A 23,217-nucleotide genomic window follows, 5' to 3' on the forward strand; every position below is an offset into this window, starting at 1 on the left:
CACCACCTTGAAACTCACAACCTGGAGCTGGCCTATGTTTTGCAGTTATTTCCCTTTATTTATCCAGTTTTAAAACCCCTTTGTCTGCTGTGTCAATAGGGGTGTGCATGAAGCTGAACCCTCCTGACCCATGACTTTTTTTTTGTATTTCAGCACATTTTGAGTGTTCTACTATTACTAACCAGTAATGTTAGCAATGAGGAGGGGTTTTTCTATAGAAATGTTTTAAAAATGAAGTAAAATAATTAGAAATTAAAAGTGCATCTGCATTTCAATTCACTTCATCATTTACTCGATAAGAGTGAAGAGAAATGTTGAGCTCTTTTATTTAATTTGTATTCAGCTTTGACTAACTCCAAAGATATTTAAAGCTTTTCACTTTCACTGTACCAAAAAGGAACAGAAACTGACCTAGCAGTCTTCCCAGCGACAGCGAGTGGAAGCGACAGTGAGTGGGAGAAGTACAGGTGTGGAAAAGTACAGAGCAGTTTAGAAGCAGTAAGGAGAAATTGCATCTTGAATTGCTTTAATCAGAAAACAGAGGACATTGGGGAAACACAGCAGCAGCTCAAAGTCAAACAGCCGCGTGTGTTTTTCTGATAACAAACAAGCTGAAACTCGGAGCAGCTGATTCAAATTCAGCGCCGTTCTGAGACACGGCCAAGGGGAGGAGCCAACAGCACAGCAGAACAACGCAGTTAAACGAGGCAGTCTTCCCAGAGACAGCGAGTGGAAGCGACAGCGAGTGGGGGAAGTACAGGCGTGGAAAAGTACAGAGAAGTTTAGAAGCAGTAAGAAGAAATTGCATCTTGAATTGCTTTAATCAGAAAACAGAGGGCATTGGGGAAACACAGCAGCAGCTCAAAGTCAAACAGCCGCGTGTGTTTTTCTAATAACAAACAAGCTGAAACTCGGAGCAGCTGATTCAAATTCAGCGCTGTTCTGAGACACGGGCGAGGGGAGGAGCCAACAGCACAGCAGAACAGCACAGCAGAACAACACAGTTAAACGAGGCAGTCTTCCCAGCGACAACGAGTGGGAGAAGTACAGGCGTGGAAAAGTACAGAGCAGTTTAGAAGCAGTTTGAAAGCAGGCTGACAGCTGCAGAAGAAACTAAACTTCAAAAAAAAAAAACCCTCAACATGGTCTTCAAGCCAGTAATCTGTGACACCTGCTTGATGTAGGAAATCCGAGAAAACCCAGCGGAGCTAAACCAAGTGTGCGTAAAGTGCCGCGCGATCCAGGATTTGCATAAACTAGTAAGTATGCTAGAAATGGAGCTGGAAGAAGTGAGACAGCAACAGGATCTTGAGGAACTGGCACACCCACAATTCATGGAAGTTTGCATCACCCCTAACAGACTGAAAGCCACCAGGGAGATAGCAGGTCAGAACAGCTGGGTTCAAGTAGGCAGAAGCAGGGAAAAAAAGAAACTTCGTCAAACACAACCACCAGAAATCAAAACAACCAACAAATTTGAGTCACTTCAGAATTTTGATGAGCAGAACCAACAACAAGAGAATGAAAGGAACAACATCCAGGACCCCATTGACAGTGGTGACCAGACAGCAAAAAAAAGGGAGGTCATGATTGCTGGGGACTCCATATTGAGAAACACAGCAAGTTCAATTCGTAGTTTGGACCCCCATACTACAACAGTGTGCTGCCTTCCGGGAGCCTCGGTCAAGCACATCACTGAGAACGTGAACAGGCTCATAGAACGAACAGGAGACGACCCGGTAGTAGTCGTCCACATCGGTACAAACAACATTGGAAGAGACAGACCAAAATCCCTGCAAAACAAATTCAGAGAGCTAGGAAGGAAATTAAAAGAGAAAACCAAAACTGTGGTATTTTCTGGTATACTACCGGCACCTTGCAAAGGACCATATGGACAGCTGGAAATAATTAATCGAAACGCATGGCTGAAGATGTGGTGCACACGGGAAGGCTTCACCTATCTTGATCATTGGACCACATTCTACAACGAGGACTATCTGTATAGAAGGGATGGACTGTACTTAAATAACAAGGGAACCAGTCTACTTGGAGAAAAGATCCTCGAGCAGGTTCAGAAGCATTTAAACTAGAAAGGAAGGGGGGAGAAATCAACAAAAAAACAGAAGGGAGACCGCATCAAAACAAGAACAACAACTTAGGTAAGACCATTAAATGTATTTATCTAAATGCTAGAAGTATCAGAAACAAAATTCTAGAACTTGAAGCTACTGCACTAATAGGTAATTATGATGTGATAGGTGTTACTGAAACTTGGTTGTCTGAGAGTGATGGGGACGAATATAATATTTGTGGGTATACACTGTATAGGAAAGACAGGCAGGACGGAAGAGGAGGAGGTAGCGCTATACATAAGAAACAGTCTTGAAGCCCACGTGTTAAACCTGGACAAAGAAAATAAAACCGAATCAATATGGGTCAGAATAACGGACAAAAATTCAAAGGGCATAATAATAGGAGCATGCTATAGACCGCCAGATTCAGACGGTGAGCACAATAATCTGTTATACAATGTCATTAGAAATGCATGTAGCAAAGGAGAAGCCATACTAATGGGGGATTTCAACTTCCCCCAAATAAAATGGGAAAACCCGGTGGGTAGCACAAATGACTGCTTCCTAACACAATTTGTCAAGGCACCGACTAGAGGGGAGGCATGCCTTGATTTAGTCTTTTCAAATAACGAAGATAGAATAACTAAAACAGAGGTCAGAGAACCACTGGCAAACTCAGACCACAACATGGTCTCATTTGAAGTGTTTTTTAAAACCCCAAAAGTAATGACTAAAGCTAAGGTTTACAATTTTAGAAAAGCAAACTATGAAGGTATGAAACAAAGACTAACAGAAGTAGATTGGAGTAAAATAGAGAAAACACCCACAGAAGAAGGATGGTTGTTCTTCAAAAATGTAGTACTAGAGGCTCAAAACAATTACATCCCTAAAGTAGACAAATCTAAATGTAAAACTAAATTGCCAAAATGGTTTAATAGATCAATTAAAAAAAAATATTCAGCGAAAAAAAGCACTTTACAGAGCATTAAAAAAGGACCAAAAAGAAAGTACGCAGAAAGAGTACACAGAACTGCAAACGCAAGTCAAAAAGGAAGTTAGAAAGGCCAAGAGAGAAATAGAAATGAACATTGCTAAGGGAGCTAAAACCAATTCCAAAATGTTTTTCCAATATTACAACAGCAAGCGAACATTCAAAGAGGAGATTAAATGTTTAAGAGATACAAATGGCAAAAATCGTAGATGAAGAAAAAAAAATAGCAAATATATTAAATGATTACTTTTCACAAGTTTTTACAAAGGAAGATACTGACAACATGCCCCACATGTCATCCAGTTCCTATCCAGTTTTAAATAACTTTAGCATAACTGAGGCAGAAGTGTTAAAGGGACTAGGAGCTCTTAAAATAAACAAATCCCCTGGGCCGGATGAGATCCTCCCGGTAGTACTCAAAGAAATGAAAGAAGTAATTTACAAACCGCTAACCAAGATCATGCAGCAGTCTCTTGACACAGGGGTGGTACCGACAGACTGGAAAATTGCAAACGTAATACCGATCCACAAAAAGGGAAACAAAACTGAACCAGGTAACTACAGACCAGTAAGCCTGACTTCTATTATATGCAAACTTATGGAAACTATAATAAGATCCAAAACGGAAAATTACCTATATGGTAACAGGGTCCTGGGAGACAGTCAACATGGTTTTAGGAAAGGGAGATCGTGTCTAACTAACTTGCTTGATTTTTTTGAGGATGCAACATCGATAATGGATAATTGCAAAGCATATGACATGTTCTATTTAGAATTCCAGAAAGCTTTTGACAAAGTCCCGCACAAAAGATTAACTCTCAAACTGAACGCAGTTGGGATTCAAGGAAACACATGTACATGGATTAGGGAGTGGTTAACATGTAGAAAACAGAAAGTACTGATTAGAGGAAAAACCTCAGAATGGAGTGTGGTAACCAGTGGTTTACCACAGGGATCAGTATTAGGTCCTCTAATATTCCTAATCTACATTAATGATTTAGATTCTGGTATAGTAAGCAAACTTGTTAAATTTGCAGACAACACAAAAGTAGGAGGAGTGGCAAACACTGTTGCAGCAGCAAAGGTCATTCAAAATGATCTAGACAAGATTCATGCCTGGGCAGACACATGGCAAATGACATTTAATAGAGAAAAGTGTAAGGTACTGCACGCAGGAAATAAAAATGTACATTATAAATATCATATGGGAGATACTGAAATTGGAGAAGGAATCTATGAAAAAGACCTAGGAGTTTTTGTTGACTCAGAAATGTCTTCATCTAGACAATGTGGGGAAGCTATAAAAAAGGCTAACAAGATGCTCAGCTACATTATGAAAAGTGTTGAATTTAAATCAAGGGAAGTAATGTTAAAACTGTACAATGCACTTGTAAGACCTCATCTTGAATATTTTGTCCAGTTCTGGTCACCTCGCTATAAAAAAGATACTGCTGCTCTAGAAAGAATGCAAAGAAGAGCGACCAGAATTATTCCGGGCTTAAAAGGCATGTCATATGCAGACAGGATAAAAGAATTGAATCTGTTCAGTCTTGAACAAAGAAGACTACGTGGCGACCTAATTCAATCATTCAAAATTCTAAAAGGTATTGACAGTGTCGACCCAAGGGACTTTTTCAGCCTGAAAAAAGAAACAAGGACCAGGGGTCACAAATGGAGATTAGACAAAGGGGCATTCAGAACAGAAAATAGGAGGCACTTTTTTACACAGAGAATTGTGAGGGTCTGGAATCAACTCCCCAGTAATGTTGTTGAAGCTGACACCCTGGGATCCTTCAAGAAGCTGCTTGAGGAGATTCTGGGATCAATAAGCTACTAACAACCAAACGAGCAAGATGGGCCGAATGGCCTCCTCTCGTTTGTAAACTTTCTTATGTTCTTATGTTATTATGTTCTTAAACACAACAGAAACTGAACCATAACAATTATTAATAGAAATCGTAATGATATAGAAAAGGACCATCTGACTATCTGTGCTTTAACGTGTTCACAAGAATTTACAGAGCTATCACCTACTCCAACGTAGGTAAATCCTAAGACTAATTGCTAATTTAAGCTCCACTGCTATTTTGCTGGGTAATTAAGAGCAGCCCATTAGTCCTGATTGCCTGTCTCTTGCAATGACTGTGGTGACGTCTGATGGTCTGGACTTATACTCCTGGTCCCAGTTACAGCCCTCCGATGATGCTCTTTGCCTGGTGTGACACTGATGGTACAAAACAGAAGTGACATTCCACCGGCTTCTCCTCGGATGTTATTTGTTGAATCAACTTCATGTTTTAGTGCGCTCTGCAGTCCACTGGTATTAAATATCCACCGCAGTTTGCTGAATATATCCGGGCTTATAAAACTTATAGGTGTGATTCACACTGTACAGTGGGGCAAAGTCCTTATTGGTGTGATTCACACTGTGCAGTAGGGCAATGCATTTCCTGTCCTTATTGGTGTGATTCACAATGTACAGTAGGGCAATGCATTTTCAGTCCTTATGAAAATGAACAAGAATCCAGGAGGAAGTGACATTCCACAGCAGGGTCATGGGGTCACAATTGCTGTTTTTCAATTACCAATTATAGTTCCTTGGGAAATGGAATTGGAATTTATATTTTAGAGACGTAATAATTGTTGTGATTGTTCAACTGCTTTCAATGTAATCCAATTTACAACAGTGACCCCCGTTGAAGTAATTGTGCTGCCACTGTGAGAAGCTAATTTTAAAAGAATACTGCTAATTACAGTTTTGATCAATGATGTGTTGGAATTGAATTTTAAATTTGGAATTTTAAATAGCTTTGAGAATCTAGCTAGTTATGTGCATACAGTGCCTTGCAAAAGTGTTCAGATCCTTCCTATGGTGTCCCATTTTGTGAAATTACACATTTTTTTAAACTTATTATTTTATTCAAAACTTCAAAACAGAAAGCTCAAGCTGAAGACTTCTAAGGGTAAGATAAGTTACAGTAAATGTCAGCAAAAACTAAACTGAAAAAACTGAAATATGTTGATTGCATAAGTATTCAGACCCGTCAATTCAATATTTGGTGGAAGCACCTTTGGCAGCAATTACAGCCGCAAGTCTTTTTGGGTAAGTCTCTACCAGCTTTGCACAGCAGCTTGGTGCAATTTGTGCTCATTCTTCTTGGCAGATTTGCTCAAGCTCTCTCAAGTTGCTAGGGGATTGCTTATGGACAGCAGTTTTCAAGTCTTTCCACAGATTAACAATAGGATTCAAGTGAGGACTTTGACTGGGCCACTCAAGGACATTCACCTCCTTATTTTTAAGCCGCTCCAGTGTTGCTTTGTGCCTTGTGCATTGGATCATTGTCCTGCTGAAAGGTGAATTTTTGCCACAGTTTTAAGTCTTTAGCAGGCTGAAACAGGTTTTCCTCTAGTATTTGCCTGTACTTTGCACCATCCATTTTTCCTTCAATCCTAACAAGCTTTACAGTCCCTGCTGAAGAAAAGCATCACCATAGCATGATGCTGCCACCACCATGCTTGACTGTACGGATGGTGTTGACAGGGACATGTGCTGTGTAGGGTCTGCGCCAAATGGAACGCTTGGCATTTAGACCAAAAAGTTCCAATTTGGTCTTGTCTAACTACAACGCCTTTTGCCACATTTTTGCAGGATCACTCAGGGGCTTTGTTTCAAACTCCATGTGGGCTTTGATATGCTTTATTTTTAGTAATGGCTTCCTTCTTGCCACCCTGCCATACAGGCTACTTTTGTGAAGTGGTCTGGATATTGTTGACTGATGCACATTTTCTCCCATCTCAGCCATTGAATTCTGTAGCTCTTTCAAAGTTGTCATTGGCCTCACAGTGGCATTCCTCACCAGTTGCTTCCTTGCCCAGCTGCTCAGTTTGGAGGGACGGCCTGATCTAGGCAGTGTCTGGGTGATACAATGCACCTTCCATTTCCTGATGATTGAGTAGACTGTGCTTACAGGGATATTCAGAGATTTTGATATTTTTTTTGTACCCTTCTGATCTGTGCTTTTCAGTGACTTTATCCCTGATTTGCTTTGAAAGCTCCTTGGTCTTCATGGCTGAGTCTTTGTTTGAAATTCACTACCTGACCAAGGAACCTCACAGAGACAGGTGATTTTATTCTGAAATCATGACAGCCACTAATATTGCACATAGACAGAGACCATTCAACTAATTGTGTGGCTCGTTAAGGTCATTTTGTGTACCTGAATTAATTTAGGTTTGACACAGCAAAAGGTTTGAATACTTATGCAATCATGACTTTTCCATTTTTATTTCATATCAATTGTCTATTTACTTCTTTCTTTTTGTTTTTGCTTTGACTGTGTGGAGTAGGTTGTGTATATAACACATATTAATTCCTACATCAAAGTGTCATGACTGCAAGCTTTAAAGCAACAAAATGTGAAAACTGTGAGAGGGTCTGAATACTTTTGCAAGGCACTGTATTACTGTACATGTTCAGAATCCTGACATATTATTGATGTTTTTATTGGTCCAGTGGTTAAAGAAAGGGGCTTGTTACCAGGAGGTTCCCAGTTCAACTCCAGCTCAGCCACTGACTCACTGTTTGTGACCCTGAGCCCTATTGTACGTGGCTTTGCAGCAGCAGTTGTGATGCATAGTTCACACCCTAGTCTTTGTAAGTCGCTTTGGATAAAAGTGTCTGCTAAATGACTAATTAATAATAAATACATAATAATTAATAACTAATGCATGTAGAATATATTGATTGTTCCTCAGTAAACACCTGTCACCTATTGTACCTGTTGTGCCTGAGTTCAGGTCTGAGCACCTTGTAATTTGCAATCACCTGTGACCTGCTAAGAACACCAGCATTCTGAGCAATCAGGCTAAGTCTGACTGTGGTGTGATTACTGTAAAAGTGTTACGAGGGGGAATCTGTAGGTCTTCAATTGAATGGTAAGATCAAGGAAACTGTGAAGGAATCTGGGGTGATGTAAGCACAGACCTAATTCCTGACAAAGCCCTGATCAAGACCTCTCCACAAGGTAATCTGAATTACCAGGTAGGGTGCAGAACAAGAAGAGCCCCTTCCTTCTACTACTAGTTTATTATTTTGACCACTTTGTGGAATCTCCCCCAGCTGCTGTAGGCTGGGTAGAGGAATATTATGTGGGCTTCCCATAATAGGGGAAGATGCACATCGTTAAACAGGGCAACTCCATCACCATGGGGGTATGCCAGGGGATGATTAGCCCTCCATATCCCGATGACTATTTCCCCAGGACACCACTACTCCGATTCTCGGCAAAGGCTCCCAGCTGAGCAGGCCTGCTCCCGTCGCATATCCTCTGTAGCAGTGGACTTTTGGAGCTCCAAGTTGCTTTCCAGACTGCATGTGTATCAAACAGTGCACGTACGCAGGGAGCACCTGGTATATTGGCCCCAGCCCCCTTGGTTCAGTGGCACAAGAGGCCAACATCTGGGAAACGCCATTGTGTGTTTCCCCCATTACACACAGTATGATTTTTTTGTCAGGGTACCATACCCTTAGCTCGTCTAACCAAAGACTGAACACCTAGACCCGGGGGGGCGTTTCATAACCCTGAGCACAGGACACTTTGACAAGGTGGGCCTCGAGCTAGGGAGGTAGAGGGCGCAACTCCTCACTTCACTGCCCCATTAAGACAGTCACCTACGCCACAAACTACTCCTACTAGTAGAACAGGTAACATATCACCCGAACCCCAACATGGCCTCCCCTGAAGAAAAGCTATTAATGACTTTGTGCCGTAGAAGAACACTAAGGGTTGAATGCACCAACGTGGAGCAAATAAAACTCAGTTTACTGTTAATCTCGGGTTAATTGAGCAGGGGTTGTGTTTTAATTACAGTTATATTGCACCACAATAATTTAAACAGGATTAGTCAATCTTGCATTAAGCAGCTAATCATAGATTTCTGATTAGCAATCAGTCGTTATTTGCTTACACCGTATTTGGCAAATGTAAATGTAAAAGCAAATGTAAACAAAAAAAGAAGCTTTCAAGCATAAGAAACATACACAAGTCCATTAGTGAATTAGTGCTCGTGTTGCAAATACAGTTATTTGTGATACAAGTGCAGTGCTATTCCAGGTTTGTGCTGGCCCTTGGCCATTGCTCCGGAACGTGTTAGCTGTCTAATATTATAACAAGACACAATTAGAGACAAACAAACAAACACTCACTATACGGATACACAAAACACAGGTCCTTCCCGGTTATTTTCTCTAACCAAAATGAAGGAACAGAGGATGGCGTTTCCTCCCCTACTTAAATCATCACTCATGACCCCTTGATAAAATATTGCAGCCTCTCCTCCAATCCATGGCTGCCACATCATTTCCCTTCCGGGTCGATAAGTTAATGTATTGAAGCTCAGCCCCCTTTCTAAATTACCAACTTCCTTTTAACCCTAGAAACGAAGTGTCAGGCCAAGCAGTCCAGTGTACTCTGTTCCTGTTACTCAACCTCACAGGTTGGGACAGAGATTTACCAACCAAGAATCGTTGTCTTTCTGTCACAAGGTCCCATATGCAGCCTGCAGCTTTCGTACAACCCATAACCCCATCTCTAGTTATGCGGACTGGGTTGTCCTGCATTATTTCTGAATATGACTGCTTGACTTCTTCCTAACACAATGACCGCTTCCTAACACAATTTGTCAAGGCACCGACTAGAGGGGAGGCATGCCTTGATTTAGTCTTTTCAAATAACTAAGACAGAATAACTAAAACAGAGGTCAGAGAACCACTAGCAAACTCAGACCACAACATGGTCTCATTTGAAGTGTTTTTTAAAACCCCAAAAGTAATGACTAAAGCTAAGGTTTACAATTTTAGAAAAGCAAACTATGAAGGAATGAAACAGAGACTAACAGAAGTAGATTGGAGTACAATAGAGAAAACATCCACAGAAAAAGGATGGCTGTTCTTCAAAAATGTAGTACTAGAGGCACAAAACAATTATATCCCTAAAGTAGACAAATCTAAATGTAAAACTAAATTGCCAAAATGGTTTAATAGATCAATTTAAAAAAATATTCAGCGAAAAAAGGCACTTTACAGAGCTTTAAAAAGGGACCAAAAACAAAGTACACGGAAAGAGTGCACGGAACTGCAAACGCAAGTCAAAAAGGAAGTTAGAAAGGCCAAGAGAGAAATAGAAATGAACATTGCTAAGGGAGCTAAAACCAATTCCAAAATGTTTTTTCCAATATTACAAGAGCAAGAGAACATTCAAAGAGGAAGTTAAATCTCTAAGAGATACAAATGGCAAAATCATAGATGAATAAAAAAAATAGCAAATGTATTAAATGATTACTTTTCACAAGTTTTTACAAAGGAAGATACTGACAACATGCCCCACATGTCATCCAGTTCCTATCCAGTTTTAAATAACTTTAGCATAACTGAGGCAGAAGTGTTAAAGGGACTAGGAGCTCTTAAAATAAACAAATCCCCTGGGCCGGATGAGATCCTCCCGGTAGTACTCAAAGAAATGAAAGAAGTTATTTACAAACCGCTAACCAAGATCATGCAGCAGTCTCTTGACATAGGGGTGGTACCAACAGACTGGAAAATTGCAAACATAATACCGATCCACAAAAAGGGAAACAAAACTGAACCAGGTAACTACAGACCAGTAAGCCTTACTTCTGTTATATGTAAACTTATGGAAACTATAATAAGATCCAAAATGGAAAATTACCTATATGGTAACAGTGTCCTGGGAGACAGTCAACATGGTTTTTGGAAAGGGAGATCATGTCTAACTAACTTGCTTGATTTTTTTGAGGATGCAACATCGATAATGGATAATTGCAAAGCATATGACATGTTTTATTTAGATTTCCAGAAAGCTTTTGACAAAGTCTAGCACAAAAGATTAATTCTCAAACTGAACGCAGTTGGGATTCAAGGAAACACATGTACATGGATTAGGGAGTGCTTAACATGTAGAAAACAGAAAGTACTGATTAGAGGAGAAACCTCAGAATGGAATGTGGTAACCAGTGGTGTACCACAGGGATCGGTATTAGGTCCTCTGCTATTCCTAATCTACATTAATGATTTAGATTCTGGTATAGTAAGCAAACTTGTTAAATTTGCAGACGACACAAAAATAAGAGGTGTGGCAAACACTGTTGCAGCAGCAAAGGTCATTCAAAATGATCTAGACAAGATTCAGAACTGGGCAGACACATGGCAAATGACATTTAATAGAGAAAAGTGTAAGGTACTGCACGCAGGAAATAAAAATGTACATTATAAATATCATATGGGAGATATTGAAATTGGAGAAGGAATCTATGAAAAAGACCTAGGAGTTTTTGTTGACTCAGAAATGTCTTCATCTAGACAATGTGGGGAAGCTATAAAAAAGGCAACAAGATGCTTGGATACATTGTGAAAAGTGTTGAATTTAAATCAAGGGAAGTAATGTTAAAACTGTACAATGCACTTGTAAGACCTCATCTTGAATATTGTGTGCAGTTCTGGTCACCTCGCTATAAAAAAGATATTGCTGCTCTAGAAAGAGTGCAAAGAAGAGCGACCAGAATTATTCCGGGCTTAAAAAGGCATGTCATATGCAGACAGGCTAAAAGAATTGAATCTATTCAGTCTTGAACAAAAGCACATGTACATGGATTAGGGAGTGGTTAACATGTAGAAAACAGAAAGTACTGATTAGAGGAAAAACCTCAGAATGGAGTGTGGTAACCAGCGGTGTACCACAGGGATCAGTATTAGGTCCTCTGCTATTCCTAATCTACATTAATGATTTAGATTCTGGTATAGTAAGCAAACTTGTTAAATTTGCAGACGACACAAAAGTAGGAGGAGTGGCAAACACTGTTGCAGCAGCAAAGGTCATTCAAAATGATCTAGACAAGATTCAGAACTGGGCAGACACATGGCAAATGACATTTAATAGAGAAAAGTGTAAGGTACTGCACGCAGGAAATAAAAATGTACATTATAAATATCATATGGGAGATATTGAAATTGGGGAAGGAATCTATGAAAAAGACCTAGGAGTTTTTGTTGACTCAGAAATGTCTTCATCTAGGCAATGTGGGGAAGCTATAAAAAAGGCTAACAAGATGCTCGGATACATTGTGAAAAGTGTTGAATTTAAATCAAGGGAAGTAATGTTAAAACTGTACAATGCACTAGTAAGACCTCATCTTGAATATTGTGTGCAGTTCTGGTCACCTCGCTATAAAAAAGATATTGCTGCTCTAGAAAGAGTGCAAAGAAGAGCGACCAGAATTATTCCGGGCTTAAAAGGCATGTCATATGCAGACAGGCTAAAAGAATTGAATCTGTTCAGTCTTGAACAAAGAAGACTACGTGGCGACCTAATTCAAGCATTCAAAATTCTAAAAGGTATTGACAGTGTGGACCCAAGGGACTTTTTCAGCCTGAAAAAAGAAACAAGGACCAGGGGTCACAAATGGAGTTTAGAAAAAGGGGCATTCAGAACAGAAAATAGGAGACACTTTTTTACACAGAGAATTGTGAGGGTCTGGAATCAACTCCCCAGTAATGTTGTTGAAGCTGACACCCTGGGATCCTTCAAGAAGCTGCTTGATGAGATTTTGGGATCAATAAGCTACTAACAACCAAACGAGCAAGATGGGCCGAATGGCCTCCTCTCGTTTGTAAACTTTCTTATGTTCTTATGTTCTTAAGACTACGTGGCGACCTAATTCAATCATTCAAAGTTCTAAAAGGTATTGACAGTGTCGACCCAAGGGACTTTTTCGACCTGAAAAAAGAAACAAGGACCAGGGGTCATAAATGGAGATTAGACAAAGGGGCATTCAGAACAGAAAATAGAAGGCACTTTTTTACACAGAGAATCCTGAAGGTCTGGAATCAACTCCACAGTAATGGTGTTGAAGCTGACACCCTGGGATCCTTCAAGAAGCTGCCTGAGGACATTCTGGGATCAATAAGCTACTAACAACCAAACGAGCAAGATGGGCCGAATGGCCTCCTCTCATTTGTAAACTTTCTTATGTTCTTTTGTTCTTATGAATAGCTTTGTTTTACTTTGCATAAACTTTAAAATATTTATTTTAGTGCGAACGTGTTTATAGGCTACCTAAAGTGACAAATTCTAATATATTTATTGTCCTTGATTACGATGTTTCAAGCAAAAAAGCTACAAAGTTACAGAAAGTATTATTTGATTGGAAACCACGATACATTTGGAATGAGCATTAATTGAAGGCCACTAAAGTGTGTTAGTTATCGACACCCGTACATGCAGGGGTTAACTTGTAAGCAAAAAGGCATTGATTCTTCTAATTAAGGGAGAGGGATGGCATTTCTTCTACCATATTCCACTGCCCTTGATTTACAGCAGCTTCTATAGCAACTGGCTCTTTGAGCTAATATATATATATATATATATATATATATATATATATATATATATATATATATATATATATATATATATATATATATATATATATATATATATTCATACGGTTCATTGCAAACTGTATAATTCTCAATTGTCAGACAGGAAGGTTCCAGATCATGGATTCACTGCGATCGGCACAACCATTCTTTTAACAGGCCACATACTATTCTTATTGTTTTACAAAAATGTTACATTGTAATTGTACAGCACAATATATAAACATGATACACAACTTTTGTCTCTATTTCTTTGTACCTTGACTTAAATATACAATATAGGCTGCTACACAGTCAATGTGAAACTAGTTTATTATTATTATTATTTATTATATATTATTATTATTATTATTATTATTATTATTATTGGTAGTCGTAGTATTGTAAGCATGCTTATAGTGTATTTGTTTGTGACTAATGGGTTTTACTAAATATTCAACAGGGTGAGATTTACCCTGACTAGCATTTCATGTTCTCCACATTAAGACCGCTTGTGCCCTTGTTTGTTTCACAGAAAAGGTGCATTTTGTTAAAGTATGCTGCCATGTCCAAGTTTAAACCATCTCCAAAGAAGGTTTAAATTTAATCCACCTTTCACTTGTAAACCTGGATTCAAATGAGCAGTGCAATATGATTATATTTAAATCTTGGATTAATAAAATATTTAAGCTATGATTCATTTTAAGCAAGGATCACATATAAAACATGGATTAAAGTTTTGTGCAACACAATTAAAATATAATAGTTGATTTAATCTGGGTGAGGTGCAATCAACCCTAAATGTATCGATCTGATTCTGTTCTTCCATCAATGCTCATTGAGGTTAATAAAAAGGACCATGGGACAAACAAGCAGTCAGGCCCCTCCAGATGTGAGGTATCTCATGTGAGGTGGCAGACTGGGAGACAGCACAAGCTGGCCTCTGCTTCATGTCAGGATTGCTATGGGAAGGTGGAGAATAGTAGTCTGTCCTCAAATCAGGACAGTGGCACTCAGTGGGTAAAATAGACAAAAATGGCATCTGAGTGAGTGATATGACCATATAAGCAGAAAAAATAGAAATTAGGATTTATAATATGGGAGACATGAACCTGGGAAAAGCAATCAGAAAAAGTAATTGTAGCTACCAAAAACAATCTGTTACTCACTATATAGAGCACACATGGGTAGTTTTAAAAGAAACCTGTGTTCCAGCAAACATGCATTTTCATTTTAAATGATGACATCTGGTTCAACACTTGGTTAAAGGAATCACTGTTTGAAGTGATACTCACTTCAGATACTCTTTTACTTTTTTGATCACCTGAGAAGTGAAACTGTCCCCACTCCTTCTGGACATTGTTTCCTGTCAGTAGCCAATGAGCTGTTTCCCTTTAATGACTGGCATACTTTGCAGTCTGCTAGATCCTTTGATCTCACAAATATAATGGAACCCTGAAATGTTCTACTTTTTCTAGCAAAGCAGAACAACTGGGGAAGGATGTGCAGTTTATTGCCAGATAACATCACTCAGACTTCTTGCTCACTAAATATGTTGGTTTCCCGGATTAGATGATTTTAATGAATACATTTTATAATATATACAGCATGTTCTAATATATAGCTGTTTCATGATAACACAGAGAGACATTCAGATTGATTAGTCTTGTAACACTTCAGCAATGAGGTGTGTCAAGCCATCTGAAGCAAGAGCATATTGAGTAGCCCATGCTTAATTAATAATTACAGTAACACTAGCCAGCTCTTAAACTCCCATCAATAATGCAGCACACTGTTTACTTGTGACTAAAGAACTAATTAGTACTGGCAACTCAAACTGTGTTCTTCTTATTTTATCTCACTCTACCGCACACTGAATATTGGGTGCCTTTTTAACATTTTTGTATTGATATTTAGGGCACAATACAATGTGCTCAGGTTTTGAGCTCAGACAGAGTTAACGATTTAATTATGATGAGTGAATCAGGCAGTGTCGTGTGATGCACTACCATTAAGGATTCAGTCCCCTGTCGGTGAGATGCGATGAGGTTAAAGGCTCTGTAAGAACGAATTCAGCCGAGCCCTGCTGTTTTGCGTAGTGGTGAGGATGCTCACTTGCGGTTCGTGCCTCACTACGGCCCTGTGCTGTTGTCTACCAGTAGCCCATTTGCTATTATTTGAAGATTGTTTTGGTCTCTCCTTTTTCAAAGTCGAGGACTTGGGTTTTACTTCAACAGAATCAACAGTCGTTCATGTTGGTGACAGGCTGCTGTCACTATGGACCCCCCACATTGTTATACTGTATTGTGTTGTGTTTATAATAATAAAGAGTGGCAGAAAGAAACGAAAATGGTTAGCATTGCACCCAGGGAAAACAGCAATCGTGCACACCACTTGTGAGCTTCTAATGTTTTTTACAAACCTGCAGCGAACAGCTTTGACTGGGTAATGTTTTAAAATAAAAACAATTAGATAGGGCTGTGTTGGAAGACTCGTTTGCTAACCAGGAATTCGAAGATTGTTTTAACCGTCTGTTTGTCAGATGCAATAACACACTGTATTTCTTTTTTGTTTTTTTTAAATAGTTTGACAATGTGTGGATACTATAAAATCACAAATTAAATGTCACTTGCATTCCTCGGGTCCTGAGCAGGTCCTGGAAAAAGACCGGCAGCTCATGAAGATGGATTCCCCGGAGGTCGATCCAAAAGAGCTACCGGTTGTAGCCCAGGTCATGCAGCTGGCGCAAAAGGAGGGTCGCCAGCGTGCACCACTGCGGGGCCGGGTCTGCGTATAGGTATCTCTGCAGGTTATGGAGGCGGAAGGTGTGCACCTGTAGTAAAATGTGACTTTGATAACTTGCTTGGAACGATGACTGTTAAATTAAGTTTGTTTTGCCTAAATCCACTGCAGTTCGTGCAGCTGCAATGCAAGCTTACTCGCAAGCAGCATCAATTACGTGTAAATAAACAAAGTGCATTTTTATTTAAATTATAAAAATATGATTACTGTTCTATATAACACATTTTTAAACTATATATGAATATTTTATTCTATTTATATGGATTACCTATAAAATAATAGGATTATCAATCAAATATAAACTAGTAGCTGTGGTGACATCACCAGGAAATTATGTAAACTAGTACCATTGGCGGTTCGAACCTTCCTTCGGTAATGCGTTCCGAACCTTCGAAGGTCAAAATGTACACTTCGTTGCAGCCCCTACAATTAGAGGAATGAATTCTTTCATAATAAAAATGTCCACTGTGAAGAACCTACTGTGTTAAATCGATAAACCCCTGCATTATGCAAATAATAAAGACTGATTGGCTGATAAACATACCGAAGTGCTTAATAGAACACAATATGCAGCAATAACACTTGGCTGATTGGAGGAGGAGTTGCAATCGTTAACCAAAGGGTCATGATTGACAGTATATAGGGGGATGTAGCGAGGTGATCTGTTTCTTTGTTATGGTTAATGCTACACCGGAAGGAGAACCGTATTGTGTATTGTGAGTATTTTGTTCATTTTGTCGTGTCTAAATATATACTTGTTTGTTGTTATTAGACGGTTAACACAATTCGGAGCTATCGCTGTACAGGTCAGCAATGCACTTGTTTCATGATTAATTGTGTTTGCACCACAAGCACCACAAGCACTACAGAACTTACTTTGGACTGGTGACTGTGTCTGTATATTGTGTGTGTGTATTTAATACAGTGTTTATTGTTTTGGGACTGAAGCCCTGGGTTAAACTGTGTAGTACACAGCCTTGTGTACTTACTACCATTCATTATTTAGTTTGCTATCAGACTTTGGATTGTAAATAAAATACCATTGCACCTGGATTAACATTCACCCTTATTGATCACCGCATCACTCCTGCTCCTGCACATTGCAAACCACTTTGCTAATCATAGTCTCTTACACAACAGCTAGGAAAACCATGAGATCCAATTACAACTGCATTGTATCACCCAAGACAATCCTGTAGTCACATTAAAAGTGCATTAGAAATGATAAAGCAGTGCAATTGGAACATGTATTTGACAGTGGTCATCATATTAAAATGTCTTTGCTAATTGTGTTTAACTGTTCTGATTGACTTTGTTCTTCAATGTAATCATGTAGACTGAATGGCATTCAGGTCGATTATTAAGCCAAATCAGCCTACATAGTAGCCAAGAAAGTTGTAAGGTAAATGCAGCATATGGTGTTTTGGAATGAGGTACAGGTGAGCTTTTTATAATAATGCTTTTCAGAAAGCACGCATTGTAAACACTAAGAAATCCTTTCAGAACTCCCCCCCCCCCCCATAGCATTCACAACTTTAAAAGGATTTTATTTAAGTTGACAAACTTTCTCAAAAGCAGAGCTGAAGTGGAACTGTCATTTCTCTTCTTATTTTGGAGTGGTTCTACCCTTATTACTCATATCTCGTTGTAACTGCTGGTTCATTTAATTCTCTGACTCTCCATTCTGTCATCTGTCAAGTCACTGGCTTAAACAAAGTAAATCATTTCAGAAGGAATTAGACCATTTTTGCTGAGAACTACTCTTTTGGTAGGATGTGCAGCGAGACCAGATTTTCTTTCCTATTTTTTCGGCAGATATGTGGCTTATTGGAGGATACATTAGACGACTTTAATACATCTTTCTTTATATGCAGTATCCTATTTAGCTGCTATTTATCCTAGTTTATGTCTGAAATGCATTAGCAATACTGGAATCAAAAGTACAGGGGAAGTTGCATTCCAATACATTAAGTGACTGAAGATCAATTACAAGAAGTAGATTTAGAAAAATATGTTTAAACTGGTATCATATAAATTATGAAACAGTTTACATTTGGTCAGATCTACATTTATTTAATCTATAATGTATGCATTTGATAACTTCTTGTTTATGGTAGATTTGAATCTGAAATCCCAATTGGTTCATTGGTTTGAAGCTGTGTTATTAATAAACATTTGTTTGTGTGTTACCTTGGAAAGACATTTGGTCAGTCTTTTGGTACCATTAGAGCAGACAATAACCTATTTATGGATTTTTAAAATTATATGTAAGTTACAATAGCTTTAATTAATAGTAGCATTGTATAAATACAACATGATCCAAGTGAGAATATTGGATTTCTTCACTTACTAGTTGATAACCTCTGTGACATTTATGAAGTCACAAGGTCATGTGTGACATTCATGACGTCACAAGGTCAAAGCACACACAAAGATAAAGATAAACCGAATACCGATATACACACAGAGCAGCACTCAGTAGAAGCTTAGCCATGTAACTGGAAGGCTTAAGAAGGCAACCAGATATGAAATTGGTTTCAGGGCTGTTAAACATGTTTAAGGCCAGCATGGTCAGATTTCCCTTTTGTATGAAGGTCAAAGGATTATTCTGAATTTGTTATTTTTATCAGAGCTCACACACTCATAGTCCAGCAAATGCATTTAATAAGCAGGGAAACAAAATCTTAAAGCACCCGCTATCTCCAAGGTTAGAGAATCTATTTGATAGAACAGCCAAGAAAAAAAACTGAAGGAAATGAATTGGTAATTTTTACTTAATTAAAGTTTGCAAGCAACTAGGTTTTCTTAATCAGGAACAAAGGCTACATTAACACCATTAAGTAATTGAGGAGTGGAAACACATAGCTTAACGTTATTTAGTTACACTAGCAGAGCTTTTGGGAGCCACATTTTAAATAATGCACAAACATCACTTGGCAACTTGTGGCTTGAACAACAGGTGGGGTACACCCCATGTGGGGGGGGGGGCGGGGGTGGGGGTTTTTTAAAAAAATGAACTAACAAAGCGAATCCATGCTCAAACCTGATGCCCGATTTTAACCACTTTATGTAAACATTAAGCTAGCTTTCTAACATTGTGATGAAAGATCTGGCAAATAGTTCTACGCCAGATTGTCACAATCAGAAATCTGGGGGGGGGGGGGGGGGGGGGGCACATGGCCAGGTGTGCCCCCTCCCCACGTGTCGCCACTGATCACATGTTTTGAAAACATGACTGTACTGTAAGTGAAGTGAATGGCAATCACGTGGTTTCACAACCTATTGATTATGCTTTATTTAGGTAGTGTGGTTAGGGTATTACTTGAATCTGCTTGGAAATACAGGTGGTATATATTTAAACAAGTCAACAGCAACTTTGGGTGTGTATTTCCTTTGTTTATAAAATGGTGTCAATAACTATATTGAGTAAATTGCTTTGCGAATTTAGCCCCAGGGTGTATCTTACAAGAGAAATCTGACTTAATGAGTATCTGCAATGGCTAGTGTTGCAGTACTTACACGTACCATGCACAGGTCTACAAGTCATCAGTCAGAAAAGCTGTATGAATTATTGGACTGGTGTATTAAAGGAGTTACATGTGAATAATCAATGTAATCCCATGTGATAAGAAATCATAGTTAAAGCCCACGTTAAAAAATAAAACAATTCTGGGCTAGTTAGGGTTAATTTCACAAAGCTATTAACTCCTCATTTCCACCATTTCAATTTCATCCGTCGTGCTCCCCATCAGGTTTTCCCATTTTATATGGGGAAAGTTGAAATCCCCCATTAGTATGGCTTCTCCTTTGCTACACGCATTTCTAATGTCATTGTATAACAGATTATTTTGTTTGATGTCTGATTTTGGCAGTCTATAGCACGCTCTTGTTATTATGCCTTTTGAATTTTTGTCCATTATTCTGACCCATATTGATTTGGCTTTGTTTTCTTCATCCAGATTTAACACCTGGGCTTCAAGACTGTTTCTTATGTATAGCGCTAACCCTCCTCCTCTTCTGTCCTGCCTGTCTTTCCTATACATTGTATACCCACAAATATGATATTTGACTCCATCACTCTTGAATAACCAAGTTTCTGTAACACTTATCACCTATTACTTGTTAGTGCAGTAGCTTCAAATTGTAACATTTTGTTTCTGATACTTCTATCATTTAGATATATACATTTAATGCGCTCTTACCTGAGTGGTTGTCCTTGTTTTGATGCGGTCTCCCTTCTGTTTTTCTGTTGATTTCTCCCCCCTTCCTTTCTAGTTTAAATGCTCTTAAATGCTCCCTCTTTTTATTTATGTGCAGTCCGTCCCGCCTATATGGATAGTTTCACATTGTCCAGTGGTCTAGGTGGGTAAATCAAATAACCTATAAAGGGGGAAAAGAGAAACATTAGTTAGATTATTAAATATTACTTACCACTGTCACAAGTCCCTACTTGACATACTGCTACACTACAACCTACTGAAACAAACACACTGTGCACAATAACTGCAAAAACCGTTTCATTTGACAAAAAAGTGCAAACAGAAACTAAAAAAATCCCCAAATAAAAAAGCTGTATTGTTTTTTTTCTTAACTGTATTGCAATCTCTTAGCTATATTGTAATCTCTTAGCTGTATTGTAATCTCTTAGCTATATTGTAATAACTTACCCCTGCAACTCACCCTGCATAAGGGTGTCTGTCAAGCAAAAATTAAAAAATCAGGCTAAGCTCCTGCTGCCTTCAAATCAAAACTAAAATCTTAGCTGTGCTGAGAATACCTCATTTCCAGATAAATGTGCCTGCTTCGGTTTTCAATGCTTTTTCTCAGGTACAGCTAAACAAAGATATAGCGTTGGCTGTAAAAAAACAGAACGAGCAGACAAAAACAGATTTTTTAAACAACCTTGAATGACAAATTCAGCAACATGTTCAAGTTTTGTAAATCTTTTAAAATTATGTGACACGCTAATGAAAAGGAACGTACAATTTCCATATTTTGCCACCTTTAAAATGAATCTTATACACGGGAGAAGTGAACGACAAACCTTAAATGACAAAAATCAAGTTTTTATATTTATTTACATTTCTAATACTACGCAGAAATAATTATGAAGATACTTTCAAATTTGTAACATCATATGCCACTGATTCGCTAGGTCATTGTAGTATGGCTTGAACACCAATCATGAATTCGGTATTTGTTTGACCCTGTTGCCATAGTTACCAAATGCATGGCGCTGATAAAAGTATGAATTCACATTGTGAAATATTAAAAGGAAAATAAAGCCTATTTTTTCATGGTAAATTGAAAGAAGCTGAAAGCAATTTTAATTCATCCAGCTGTCTTAATCCTGTTCACTCGAGCCTTTCTACTAAACTAAACTCTTAAAACTTAAAAGTGTGTGTATATTTGTTTTGCCATGCTGACTGCCTCACTACTAATAACTTACTTTCAAAATGCACATTAAAATAAATATCTAGGACTTGTCAACAGATCTGCACAAACTATCTCACAAGCTGTCAATCAAATATGGCTTGCACATGATTAGTTGTGTGAGAGGCCCACCTAAATATTGCATCACAATGACTGTTTTTCTTTGATTGGCTAAAGCATGTGGCATTTAAAAAAAAAATTGCCTATTTGACCTAAACTTAAACACTGCCTTCGGGGCACACAGTTGACAGGTTTTTTTTTTGTTTTGTTTTTGTTTTATAAATGTACTTAAACTTGGCATTCCCATAGGTTCAACTCAAAATAGTCCTTTTAGCTATATAACCTTTAACACAGTGTCCAAATAGAGATAACACAATACAATTATCATTTAGCTGTGGCCCACCAGCTAAATGATAATTGTATTGTATCGTGTTATCTCTATTTGGACACAGTGTTAAAGGGTATATAGTTAAAAGGAATATTTTGAGCTGTATTCATGTTTCTCTATAATTGTCTCTTAACTGGCTTTTAGTTTACTTGGAGTCAGTTACGCTCTTTGATTTCATGAAATGATGCATGATTCTGATTGTATTGTTTGGTAATGTAATGCAGGTGGAATCAACATGCTTGAAAGATCATAGTGTCACACAAGTTCTCTGAGATCAAGCTGACAAGAAACAATGCTTGCTTTAATTGACGCCTTGATGACGGAATGAAAACTATTCCAACCCATGCACCAATCGTCATACTCTATGCCTGATCATCACACTGATACATTGTTGTATTGAACATTTTATAAGCACAATAATAAATTAATGTTTGCTTATCTGAATGTTCTAGTGTTCTGATGTAGTGAGGTTCTAAGGAACGATAGAGAAATTACATTTGAAAGAAAATAGAACCCTATATAGGTATAGCTAAGAAGACACAATTTTCTTTTAACAAGGGGCATTGATAACAATCTGGTGATGTTGTTACCAGCATAGCAATTATATTACTTTATTTGAATGATCATCGGGCATTTCTAGTGTTGCCAAATTGCTGCCTATGTTCATCTATGTAAGCTGCTTGCACAGTCCCAGATAAAAGAATATCCAAGTTGAAGTGCTGGTATCCTGCTAACAGGAGTTGCATTGCGTTTCAGTGTTTCTTAAAACCTTTCACAGTTTATGTGGCATCATAACAGCATTTGCCATCTAATCCGATAAGTCTTACAGTGTTTTGCTTGTACCTGTTTCTGTTGAAGTCATTTGGAGCAAGTCTGATAACCTGAATCAGCCGTGTGCTTATCTTACAAGCTAGCAGCACAGCAAAATAAAACTTCAACTGACTATTAGTCAAAAGACATTACTTTAGTTAGTGTAACACATTTATAGAGGGAAGCGATTTCATTATGGGATGAAAGAGCATACAAATGAATACGTTATTAAATGTGAATAGGCCCAGACATTACAGTGCTCTTAGTTTTATTAAGAAGTAAACCTTTG

This window comes from Polyodon spathula, chromosome 1 (genome assembly GCF_017654505.1).
Source record: "Polyodon spathula isolate WHYD16114869_AA chromosome 1, ASM1765450v1, whole genome shotgun sequence".
Classification (NCBI taxonomy): Eukaryota; Metazoa; Chordata; class Actinopteri; order Acipenseriformes; family Polyodontidae; genus Polyodon; species Polyodon spathula.